Below are 10552 nucleotides of genomic sequence, written 5' to 3' on the forward strand. Positions count from 1 at the left end.
AGTCCCAGCAAAGGCTCTGGACAGCGTGGGCTTCTCCCTGTTATCAAAACCTGTATTCATAACAGTTGTGGAAATTTTACATGATATCTGTACCTCTTTGTCAAGGTGCTTTCAAATGGAGTTGGAAAGAGCCACAGTCACACTAAAGGGTAGCTTCACTACATGGATTACCCAACTGTGCTTCATCAGAAAACAGAGACACAAACACACTATCCTTGTCCTCCAGCTCAATCCACATCTGCTTTCCTTACCAGTGAGATGTTCATTAAACTTGATGGTCAGAGCAGGACAAATGGGCATGACGGTCTGCTCAGTTATCTAACCACCTACCAAGTCTTCTGGGTTTTAAGTTTAGTGTGCATCTTTGTAGTGTGCTGAAAGCCTTCTGTTGTATAATTCATGTTATTTCCAATTCTAAATCCTATAAATTGTGTCAACTTTCACATTTAAATAATATATGGTGTGGGTTCATGTCTGTAGTGAGTTAAGCAAACAAAAGCAGGATGGCACAGTCCTCTTCAAGAAATTTTGGTACATAGTTACTTGCTGAAAAATTGCTGAAAATTTGTTGAGTGAATCTTTCTAAATGACATGAATAGAGCTTCCATGTAGACTAGAAACTTAAGCCAAGTATGATTTTTAATTTTCTTCTCTCAAGGACTTTGTTAGATGAGCTCTACTTTCACAATCCAATGACCATAAGAGGCAATCAATATGAAAAAGTAGGTCACTCACACTAGCTTCCATAAGTCAATCTATTAGCACACAGCTCTGTCACCTTTTTTTGCTCATCATCTATCCTAGTGTAATTAATTTTATGCATTGTTTGACCAAGAGGCAAAGATGCTTGTTTCTTCAACAGCTGCAAATGTTCACATAAATTGAAGCAGGAGTGTTTACTACAGTTGACCACATATTTCACCACACAAATCTTGATAGCCTCAGTCAAGCCAGTTAAATCCCACTACTGTGCAAATTCAACATTTTACGATTTTTATATTTTAATTATTTTTTTGACATTTTGAATAGGCAGCATCTGTATCCCCTCATCTTGGATTATTTTTTCCTAAGTTTATTACTGGGTTATTTAAATCTAATTAATCTGCCATGGTTTGAAAATATCGCTATTTTAAACAGGGAAATATTTAAAAAATAACAAAATGTTATATCTTAGTGCAGCCATGTAAGAAGAATTTTGCTCTGTGGTGCAGAAAAAAATATACACCAAAATAAAACCACCAAGAAGATAACTGAATCATAGAATCATAGAATTTTAGGGGTTGGAATTGATCTTACAGATTATCTAGTCCAAACTCCCCCTGCCATGGGCAGGGACACCTCCCCATTAGACTTGGTCGCTCAAGGCCTCTAAGGGTTTTGACATCCCTGCCAGCTCTGACATCATCTCCCCATCTGGCCTTATATCTGAGGCATCCCTGGGACCCTAAGAGGTATCACCATCTGGTTTGCAAGACATGGGGGTGGTGGAACAGTTTCCAGCTGGTGAGATGGAGCTCAGGGCTGAGCAGAGGACAGTGAGGCAGAGGATGGGGACACCAGCACAAGCCTCAAAGTCCAGGCTGGATGTCCTAGATGATGGGCCAGGCAGCAGAGTCATGTCCAGTAAGCACGGGGAAGCAGAATCAGAGGAGACAGGTGAGGATGGACCAGCCAGCAGCTGCTGTCAGCTAGACCCCATCCCTCTGCCAATTGAGGACGTGTTCTAACCAAAGCCCATCTTCTAGATGTTATGGTTGGAACCATGACTTCCTCCTTCTACTACTGAAAGAGTACTTGTCTTACTCTTTGAGACTGGCTGGGTGCACACCGCTTTGCTGCCTCCAGAATTTCAGTGCATGTTTGTTATCATATTGAGAACAAGAACAGGAGCTGAAGAGTTACACAACTTCCATCAGTGCAGATATTCAAAACTCAGCTGGGTAAGACGCTCAGCAACCTAACCTAACTCAGCAGCTGGACTTGACTGCCAAGTTAACTTCTGCTTACTTTAGTGCAGCTGTGCAGAAACCCTGTGGAAGTGTGTTTCTCTTCCTTTTTCTTCATCATGTGATTATCTGTGTCAACAGCCGCTGTGGTGAACCTGAATGGAAACCCATAACCAAAAAATGTACTCTGTGTCTTGTGAGATGCAACAAATTAAAAGGTTCATGAAAATCCAAGTTGCAAATAGTCTTAAACCAGACTCTGTGATGACTGTTCAAATTCAGGGTCTGATTCAGAGCACAGTGATCCAGCAGTGGTAGTGGTCTCACTACCAAGCTGAATATTATCGGGCAAGAGAAATGAAAAGTAAAAATCAAGTACAATTATTCTGTGATTCCAGTAACATAAAGTTACCTTACAGAACAAATTCTGACATCAGCTCCATCTGAAAAGCATTAATAGAATATCTATCTACCAAACCAAAATTAAATGGTAGTATGTTGGAAATAGCAATGGAATCTGATGAGCCTGGGCTGCCACTTCAGAGGCCACTGTTCAAAGGAGATGTGAATTAAAAATAAAAGAATAAAATGCCTGAAAATGGCATTCAAATATTTACTTCAAATTTAAATAGACCACAATTTTTGTTAGAAATACTACCAACTCAGTTTAGGAACTGAACAAACACAGTTTAATCCTTGACTTAGTCAATTATTAATTTGTGTGTTTAATCTAAAACTCTTCATATTATTAGTTCTATACCCTCCTTCCCCCCGCCCCCACAAAAGGGTATGTCTAACTGCCTTCTTTCCATCAAAATTCACATTTTTAGCATATACTGAGGTGTCTGTGCTGCCCTTTATTCCATGTCACCAAATCAGTGTACTCTGAGAAGTATTAGTGAAGGATTATGTCAGAGAAAGCTCTTTTGGGAACAGCCTTTTAGATAGCACATTCCTCTCACATGTATTTAAGCTCATATTTGGGGAGAATAACTGGCTTGAGCCCCCCAGAGAGAGGTGGTGCTGCTTTGCTTAGGCTTGTCATCTCGTGTTAGTTATGTGCAGACTATGGAAGCAGAAAGTGGAAATAAAAATACCAAACAAAACAAAACTTGGATTTGTGTCTCAGCTCACCTCTATGATTGTCACATATGGTCACAATTTGGCACATTTTTCTGCACTCACACTAAACTGCTTCCCACTGACTCCTCACCTGATTTGTCAGAGAACAAGATATACCAGGCTAACAAATGTCTCTTAGGGGGCTCCTGTTCTGCAGCCACCCAAGTATTTTCCCACTGACTTAACAAGATTTAGAGCCAAGACAGAAACACAGGACTGTGATGGCTTACAGCACCTTAAACTGCAGACTTCAGTGAAAATGCAGATGTTCAACACCTCTCTGTGCTAAATCCTCTCAGAGACAAAGAAAGCCTTTACTGAAGCAGCTTTCTGGTTTAAGTACTCAGAAATGCAACTGGAATTAATTTAGGCCTGGCCCTCACATAGAAGTACAACATGATTATTCCAGTGAGGGATGTGATTTTTCCTTCTGGCACTGCAGTTCCTCTGTACAGCCCTATTGCAGTTACTAAATACAGCTTATAGCACTATAATTTATTTCCATTCCCATAAACACGTTCTAACCATCGTCATTGCTTGTTCAGTTATATTGCTTTAGCTACACGAACACAGTTAAACTCTTGGGTGTAAACAAAGCCTTGATGATGGTGCTATTTCTGTTTTATTTAGCTCAGACCCTCTGCATAAGACATCCTGCAGTACATGTGTTTCTCGACCCTTAAGCTCAGAACAAGCTTCATACTAGAAATGGTCTAGTAAAATCTATGTTATTTAACAAACAGTAAAAGCACCATATGAGAAATTAGTGGGAACTGTCATGTTTCACTGCTTATGCGTTTTTAATGTAAACTTCTTATTGCTTCAAATAATATTAACATCCACAGCCTTGGCTTAGTAACAATTTTACTCACAGGGGACTCGTTGCAAGCATTTTCCAATGTGTTTTAACCATATCGGCAAAATTATTCTGCAAAGGTCCATCTCAGTTGGAGAACTAGTTCATCAACTAGATGGGATTCACCATGTAATTTTTTCAGATTAATTCGTCCCAACTGGATGCAAAACAAGCAGATTCACCTGCATTTCACATTACTATAATCTCTTAAAGCTAGTTAAAAAGGAGTGCAGAGTCCAAACTGATTATACTACCAAAATGTTACCCCAAAACTGCATCTCCAGGGCAAAGAAAAATAATCATGAAAACTTGAAAAAAAACCCCAAAAAACAAAAAACCCCACAAAGCTAAAGTTGCTGTGACAAAGCACATTCATAAAAAGGAATAGAACTAGCTTCACCTCCTTGCATCGACCTGTAAGATTGTTTATCAAACCTTGAACTGCAGTTTTACCAATCACGATACAAGCCCCGGGATCAAACATGCATCCTGAACCCACAACAGCCACCTCCCAGCTGCAGCTGGGATGCAGCTTCCCATCAAGTTCATGTTATCTCGTCTCTATGACACCTATAGTTTCTCCCTAGGAAAGAAAACCTTTAAGCTGAATTTCCAGCTGTTTTGCACAGCAGGAACAGAGTGAAGCATCTGCTGCAAGTCTAAGATTTATGCCTATTGAAATAGTTATAACAATTCAAACAGCTCTGTCCCGTAGCAACAACTGACTTACTGCCTTATTAAGGGTGGAAATTGTTATTTAGTTTCTATTCCAGTTTTAGTCATCTTTACTAGAGACAGAGGTCCACGTCCTAAGGATGTAGCCTGCAAACTTGCTGAAAAAGGGGAAACAAGTTATTTTATCATGTGGAATCTTACAGTAGTCTAATGCAAATCTGTAACAAAATACAAAAGTTACTAGAACTTTCTTAATCTTTATATATCTGGAGCTACAGAATTCAGAAGAGATCATTTTTGTTTCTGATAAATCAAAATCTGATATCTAACTCATCAATGACATAATGCAGTAAATTAATAGGATACACAAAATTTTATACTTGAAGAAAAATACTAAGGCACAGCACACAAAGCTATGTTAGATTAAATGCTACTTTGAAAATGCTTCCAGATTCTTCAATGGATTCCTGTTACCATCACAGCCTTTAGCCTCCACTTTGCTTCAGTAAGACCACTATTTGATCCTGATACCAGACCCTTCATACTCTTTTATTTCTGACCAGACTTTTCCTCAAACAAAACAAAATTGGTTCCAAAAAAAACATTCCACCATGAATACAAGACACTGTCTTTTCTAGCAACCGTTCTAAGAACCATTTTGAAATCTAATAGCTTGACAATAAGTCACATCACAAATACAAGGTGGAAATTATGATTTTCAGAAGACATACTGTGGGATTCTATCCAAACCAAAAAAATCAAATTGCATTTCTGAAATAGCTGACCCTTGAACAAATACCTTGAGAATTGGTAGGAGATAAAGGCATTTAGGTATTGGCCAGGTGAAAAGCTAGGTATGCTAGTTACACACAAAATTTGGATTACTTAACAAGAAAAAAAATCCATTTCATTTCTTCCATTATACTTGACCTTATTTGAATTAGGAGATTATGCAAAGGGAATTAAAATTCAAAACTAACAGCTAAACACCCTGCAAAATGCTTCAGTTCAAAGTCTTTCTTCCAATTTGCACATAGATTACGTGCATGCAAGTAACAGCAGAAGACACTCAGCATCCACAAGCAGCAATTTCCTATGGCAAAACTGTCTCTTCCGTTTAATGGACACCACCAAAAGACAAGTCTTACAAAGTCACAACCTAGACACAGCCATTTTGTTCTATGTTAAAAATAGAACAAATAAAAAAACTTTTAACAAAAATTGAAAAATAAGCAAAATTATGACTGTGTCACTTACAGCTAGTACAAAGAAACTTAATGCACACTCTCCATTTAGCGTTCAACTGCCACAACCATGAGTGAATGATAAATACTAGGTTTTTAGACAATTCATGAATAAATGAATTAGCAAAATACTTCAGCACTTGGTATGTATGATTGCTCTGCTATGAAACACCTTGTTACATTTCAGTGGAGCTCTTAAAAAGACAATGCAATTACACTGCACAAAAAATAATCTTGCTTTTCTACCCTGGAGCTTTGAAAAGATTCCATCCCACCACCATAGATCAGCTGAGGAAGTACTCCACTGTAGCTCATATTCAGAAACATACGCAGAACTATGGCAGTATTCTGAATTGTCTTACATGGTAAATTTTGTAATCAACTATTGCTAGCATCCACAATATGATGAACACTTTTTTCCTTTTTTTTTTGAAAATATTTGCAGCTTGCTACAGAACTGGACTATCAGCCTTTTCATGTCAATACTATTTTCTGGGTTCCCGATCAATGGAATTCTTCATGGATCTGTATATGGCTTTTAAAGTACACTTTAAAATATTTTGAATGTGCATGTCTGCATCTCAGCTCTTTATTTTTTTCAGGTATACAGGCCACCTTAAATTTCCTTCTGAAACACCTTAGTTCAATGAATTTCCATATCCCTTGTGATCTGACAACTTATGACCTAGCAGCAGTCACAGCTATTTTTTTTGCTGCTAGATAGAGCCAGGTGCTTGCAAAGAATTGAAATTCATGCACATGCCCCTTTCACTCTACATCAAAGCTCCCCATGGTGCTCCAGCAATTATACAGAAAAGAATAACAAGTGACTCTGAGTAATCTTTTCCTCTGGATGTTGGCGAATGTGCGTGTGTGATGACATATGAAAAGTCCCAGGCACATCTACTGATGACAGATTAGAACTATTCCAAGGAGAGATGAGCAGTGTCAATGCGTCAAAAATGGCACCGCTTTCGTTTCTTGACATAACCTGGGGGTACAGAGGTGCTGAATCAATATTATTATAGTTTGCATTTGTCACTAAGAATAATTGAGCTACTGGTCATTTCATGCAACTGAAGTGCATCTGAATCAAATGGGGAACATTACTCACAAAGCCCCACCTGATTTAGCATGTCATTCAAATAAAGGGGACACAGAAAACTGCAGCTCAACCATTTCTCTTTTGCAAGTCTTCCAATGAAACAGGCATGGTGACTTCTAGTAAATACACCAAAGACTACAGGACTAATCATCACTCCAGCAAACATAAGAGTACTTCTAAATATAAAATTAGCACTTATGAAATAAGCGAATTAAGGACACTTGGAGTGAAAAAAAGGGTATGTGCTTATGTGTCATTCTGGAGAGTTACATCTAAATATGCCTATGTGTGCAAAACCAGGCTGTCCACAATCAGACTATACCAGAATCTGATCATTTCACTCAGAACCACAACAGGCCCCCTCCCTGCCTTAAACCTCTTTCCTGTGTTCTTCCTTCTCTTCATTGATCCCACTAGTTTGAATTCTCCCTCCCCCCTCCATTAGTTCTTCATCCAATTTCAGTCTTCCCCAGGACAGTGAACAAAACAAACTCATGACAGTAATCTCTTGACCCAGCTCAGCAGCAGCCAGAGCAGCATATCAGATCATACTCATGGGGCAACTTATTTCTAGAACTGAGTCCATCTTCTTCTACTATGTGCTTTCTACGGGTGGTTTTTTGGTTTCGTTTGGGTTTTTCGGGGGTTTTGTTTGAGGTTTTTTTGAGGAAGCAAGTTTTTACTCTCTTCAGCTTCCTTCTTTTGATTTTGCAGCACTGATGTCAGAAGACACCATGATATGCTCTTTTTGGAGCCAGTTAAGAGTTATCGTAAAGCCATGAGGTTTTGATCCACATTGTTCCAACTGGAAGGCTGCTGCAAGGCTCTTGTGGTTGTAATTCTAGTAATTTGGTTTTCAGATCAATTGAACAGAAACCACTCGTCCAAGCCCCGTACAAAATCTCAGTGTTGCAATCTTTCAAAACAAAAATAAATAAAAAGACAGAAAAAGAAACAGCCATGAAGCCAAGGCAGACAGAGCCATGAGGAAAATTCAAATTGAACAGTTTCAGTGGCCCAGGAAGAGAGCTCCTTGTCATAGGAAATTTTACCTGATCATTTTTAGCAGGTAATTTCAGCATCTAACAATCATCAAAACCAAAAATAATGCCCATATAAATCCACGGACACGTTAACTCTTTAACTTCATTGTACCCCTAACAAGTGGAATGGCTCCTTTCCTTCACCTGCAGAGCTCAGCAAAAGACAAAAAGTCCTAGGCACTAGAGACCACTCTACACATTCATTAATTAGTTGGCATTTTGCTTGTTTATCTAATGAGGTGTGCAACAGCCACTGCTGTTCAGGGAAAAAGTAACAAATTAAAATACTCTTTCTTTTCCATTCATTGAGCTATCTCACATCATTCAAATTTTTCTCTTTCCCACTTCCTCTAAATAAAGTCCCCAATACCGCTTCATATAACTGAAATACTATATTTATGGACTAAAACTATTTTTTCTGTAAGTTCCATACTTGTGGCTTCCATTAACATCCGTACAAATTCAATATATAACTTCCAAATATATTATCTGAACATCAAGCTATTGCTTTTAGAAATATTCTAAACTAAAAGTGCATATTCTTGCACACATTCAACATAAAATCGCATAGGGCAAGATTTTCAAGAGATGCTACCTATGAAATTGCTCACTGCAGTTTATTCATGTCAATATAATCCATTCACATAATTCAAGACCACTGCCATACCTACACCCAGTTATTTATCTAATGCTTACAAGTACAGACAGTTTTGTCTGCAGATCAGTAAGATGGAGTTCAGCACCAGTGATACATATCCTGCACACATTTGAATCCAAGGCAGTGAGTGATCTCTGTTCCTGACTACTGTGCCACAGAGCTGCAAGGACTGCTTGGAAACCTGAAGGGTCAGCTCATCCTGCTGTCCCATGACACTAATATGGTCAAAACCATACCACTTTCTGTGGCTGGAGACACAAAAGGAGGTGCTGCACTGCTAGCTGCAATGCCAGTGGGGTTTGTCTCCTCAGCCCAAAAGACCCAAGAATTACAGTGATGAAAAGACAACATGAAACAGGAGAGCAGGTAAACCCATATATCTGGTGCCTCAGTGGGATGCCTGTAACATCTCTGCCACAGTCATGAAGAGCATGCAGTCACAGACAGCAAATAAAATGGAAAATTCAGTATAAGATGACAAGAAAAGTTTTTCCTTCATTTCAAATATGACAGTTTCAGTCTAAGGGCACAGGTTCATTTCAAATACAACATTCAGTCCTGGTGCACTCAGCATAAGAAAGATGTCAGCAAATTGAGGGAAGTACAGCAATCACCAGGAAACAGTTGTGAATGTGGCAGAACAGGCTAGTGAGAAAAAAAAATCATATGGGTCCAGACAGCCAAGTATAGGGAGTATGGCAAATCAATGAGCAAGTGTAGTAGAAAATGTGATGACTGCTGTGATATGTTTTCTAGAGTGCAAACATGAAGATAGATATCATATTTACATGATGGCCCAGGGGGAAATGGCAAGCCATATTCATATGAAATTAGAGGAAAAACTGTAACTGGACTGAACAGCAGAAACTAAGATCCCCACTAAATATTGAATTAATGTCCAAGGGAAGGGGTAGAGGGCTACTCATATAGCCATTTAAAGTCAGAATGGAAAAGTAGCTTAAGTACAATTAATGAAAAAATTTTCCATTGGCAAGGTTACTAACAAATGCTTCCTACTGCTAGTTTCAATGAGTTATGAATGAGTAAAATGTTACCTGCCTTTCTCACTAGAAGCTCAGAGAGCAAAGTAGTAAGTTGAATTTGTCATTGATGACTCTCAATGTGACTCAGGAAAAAAAATTCAGAGCATACCCCTGTACTATATTTCAACAGTGTACAGAATAACAGCAGCAGGGAATTTCAGTTCAAGAGCTTCTTATGCATTGGAAGTGGCATCATTGGCTAAGATCTGAAACAGTTCTTCCACCAACTTCTCATGAATTTTAGTTAATCCTGAATATCACATGACCTGGTTTCTTCTTCAAGATAGAATGCAATAGAAAGCATCCTGAACTTTTTTTTTTTTGCATTTATGCATATTTAGTAACAGGTTGTCTAATTAAGAATAATTTCTAAATACATGGGCTGTTCTTGAGCCAAAGAATGCTTTGAGAGGCATGACTGTTCACAGAACATTAATTTCATACTATACTCAAATTTATACCTGGATATTGTCTGGCAAGCATTCCCACAGAAAATGCTAAGCAAACTATAGAACAAATAACAACAGATAATTTTAGTATCCTACCCCAACATGTAGTTAAGATTCTAAATGCCATTTTAATTTGTAAAGATACAATTAAAAAATCCCTTTACTAGTCTTAATTAGCTCCCTGTCTTCTCAAAAAACTAATTACATGTCAGATGAAGCACTGGTTTAGGAAGCCCCTGTATTCTTGCAAAGGCAGAGCTAGCTCTATTCCCAGCTGTGTCTGCTATATGCCTCCCAGGAAGAAAAAATGCACACTTTTTTCAAAAGGCAATCAGTAACTACAAAGCTTTATAGACACTGATTTACCTTTCATGTGTGCTGAACCACTACATCTCCAAGAGGAATCAGCAG

General features: G+C 38.5%; 1 protein-coding gene across 1 annotated transcript in view; it reads right to left on the bottom strand.

Moving 5' to 3' along the window:
- Nucleotides 1-10552, bottom strand: part of PARP8 (poly (ADP-ribose) polymerase family, member 8) — a 111960-nt gene that overhangs the window by 60432 nt on the left and 40976 nt on the right. The gene's annotated exons all lie outside the window — the stretch shown is intronic.

Source organism: Acanthisitta chloris, unplaced genomic scaffold, assembly GCF_000695815.1.
Source record: "Acanthisitta chloris isolate BGI_N310 unplaced genomic scaffold, ASM69581v1 scaffold6938, whole genome shotgun sequence".
NCBI lineage: Eukaryota > Metazoa > Chordata > Aves > Passeriformes > Acanthisittidae > Acanthisitta > Acanthisitta chloris.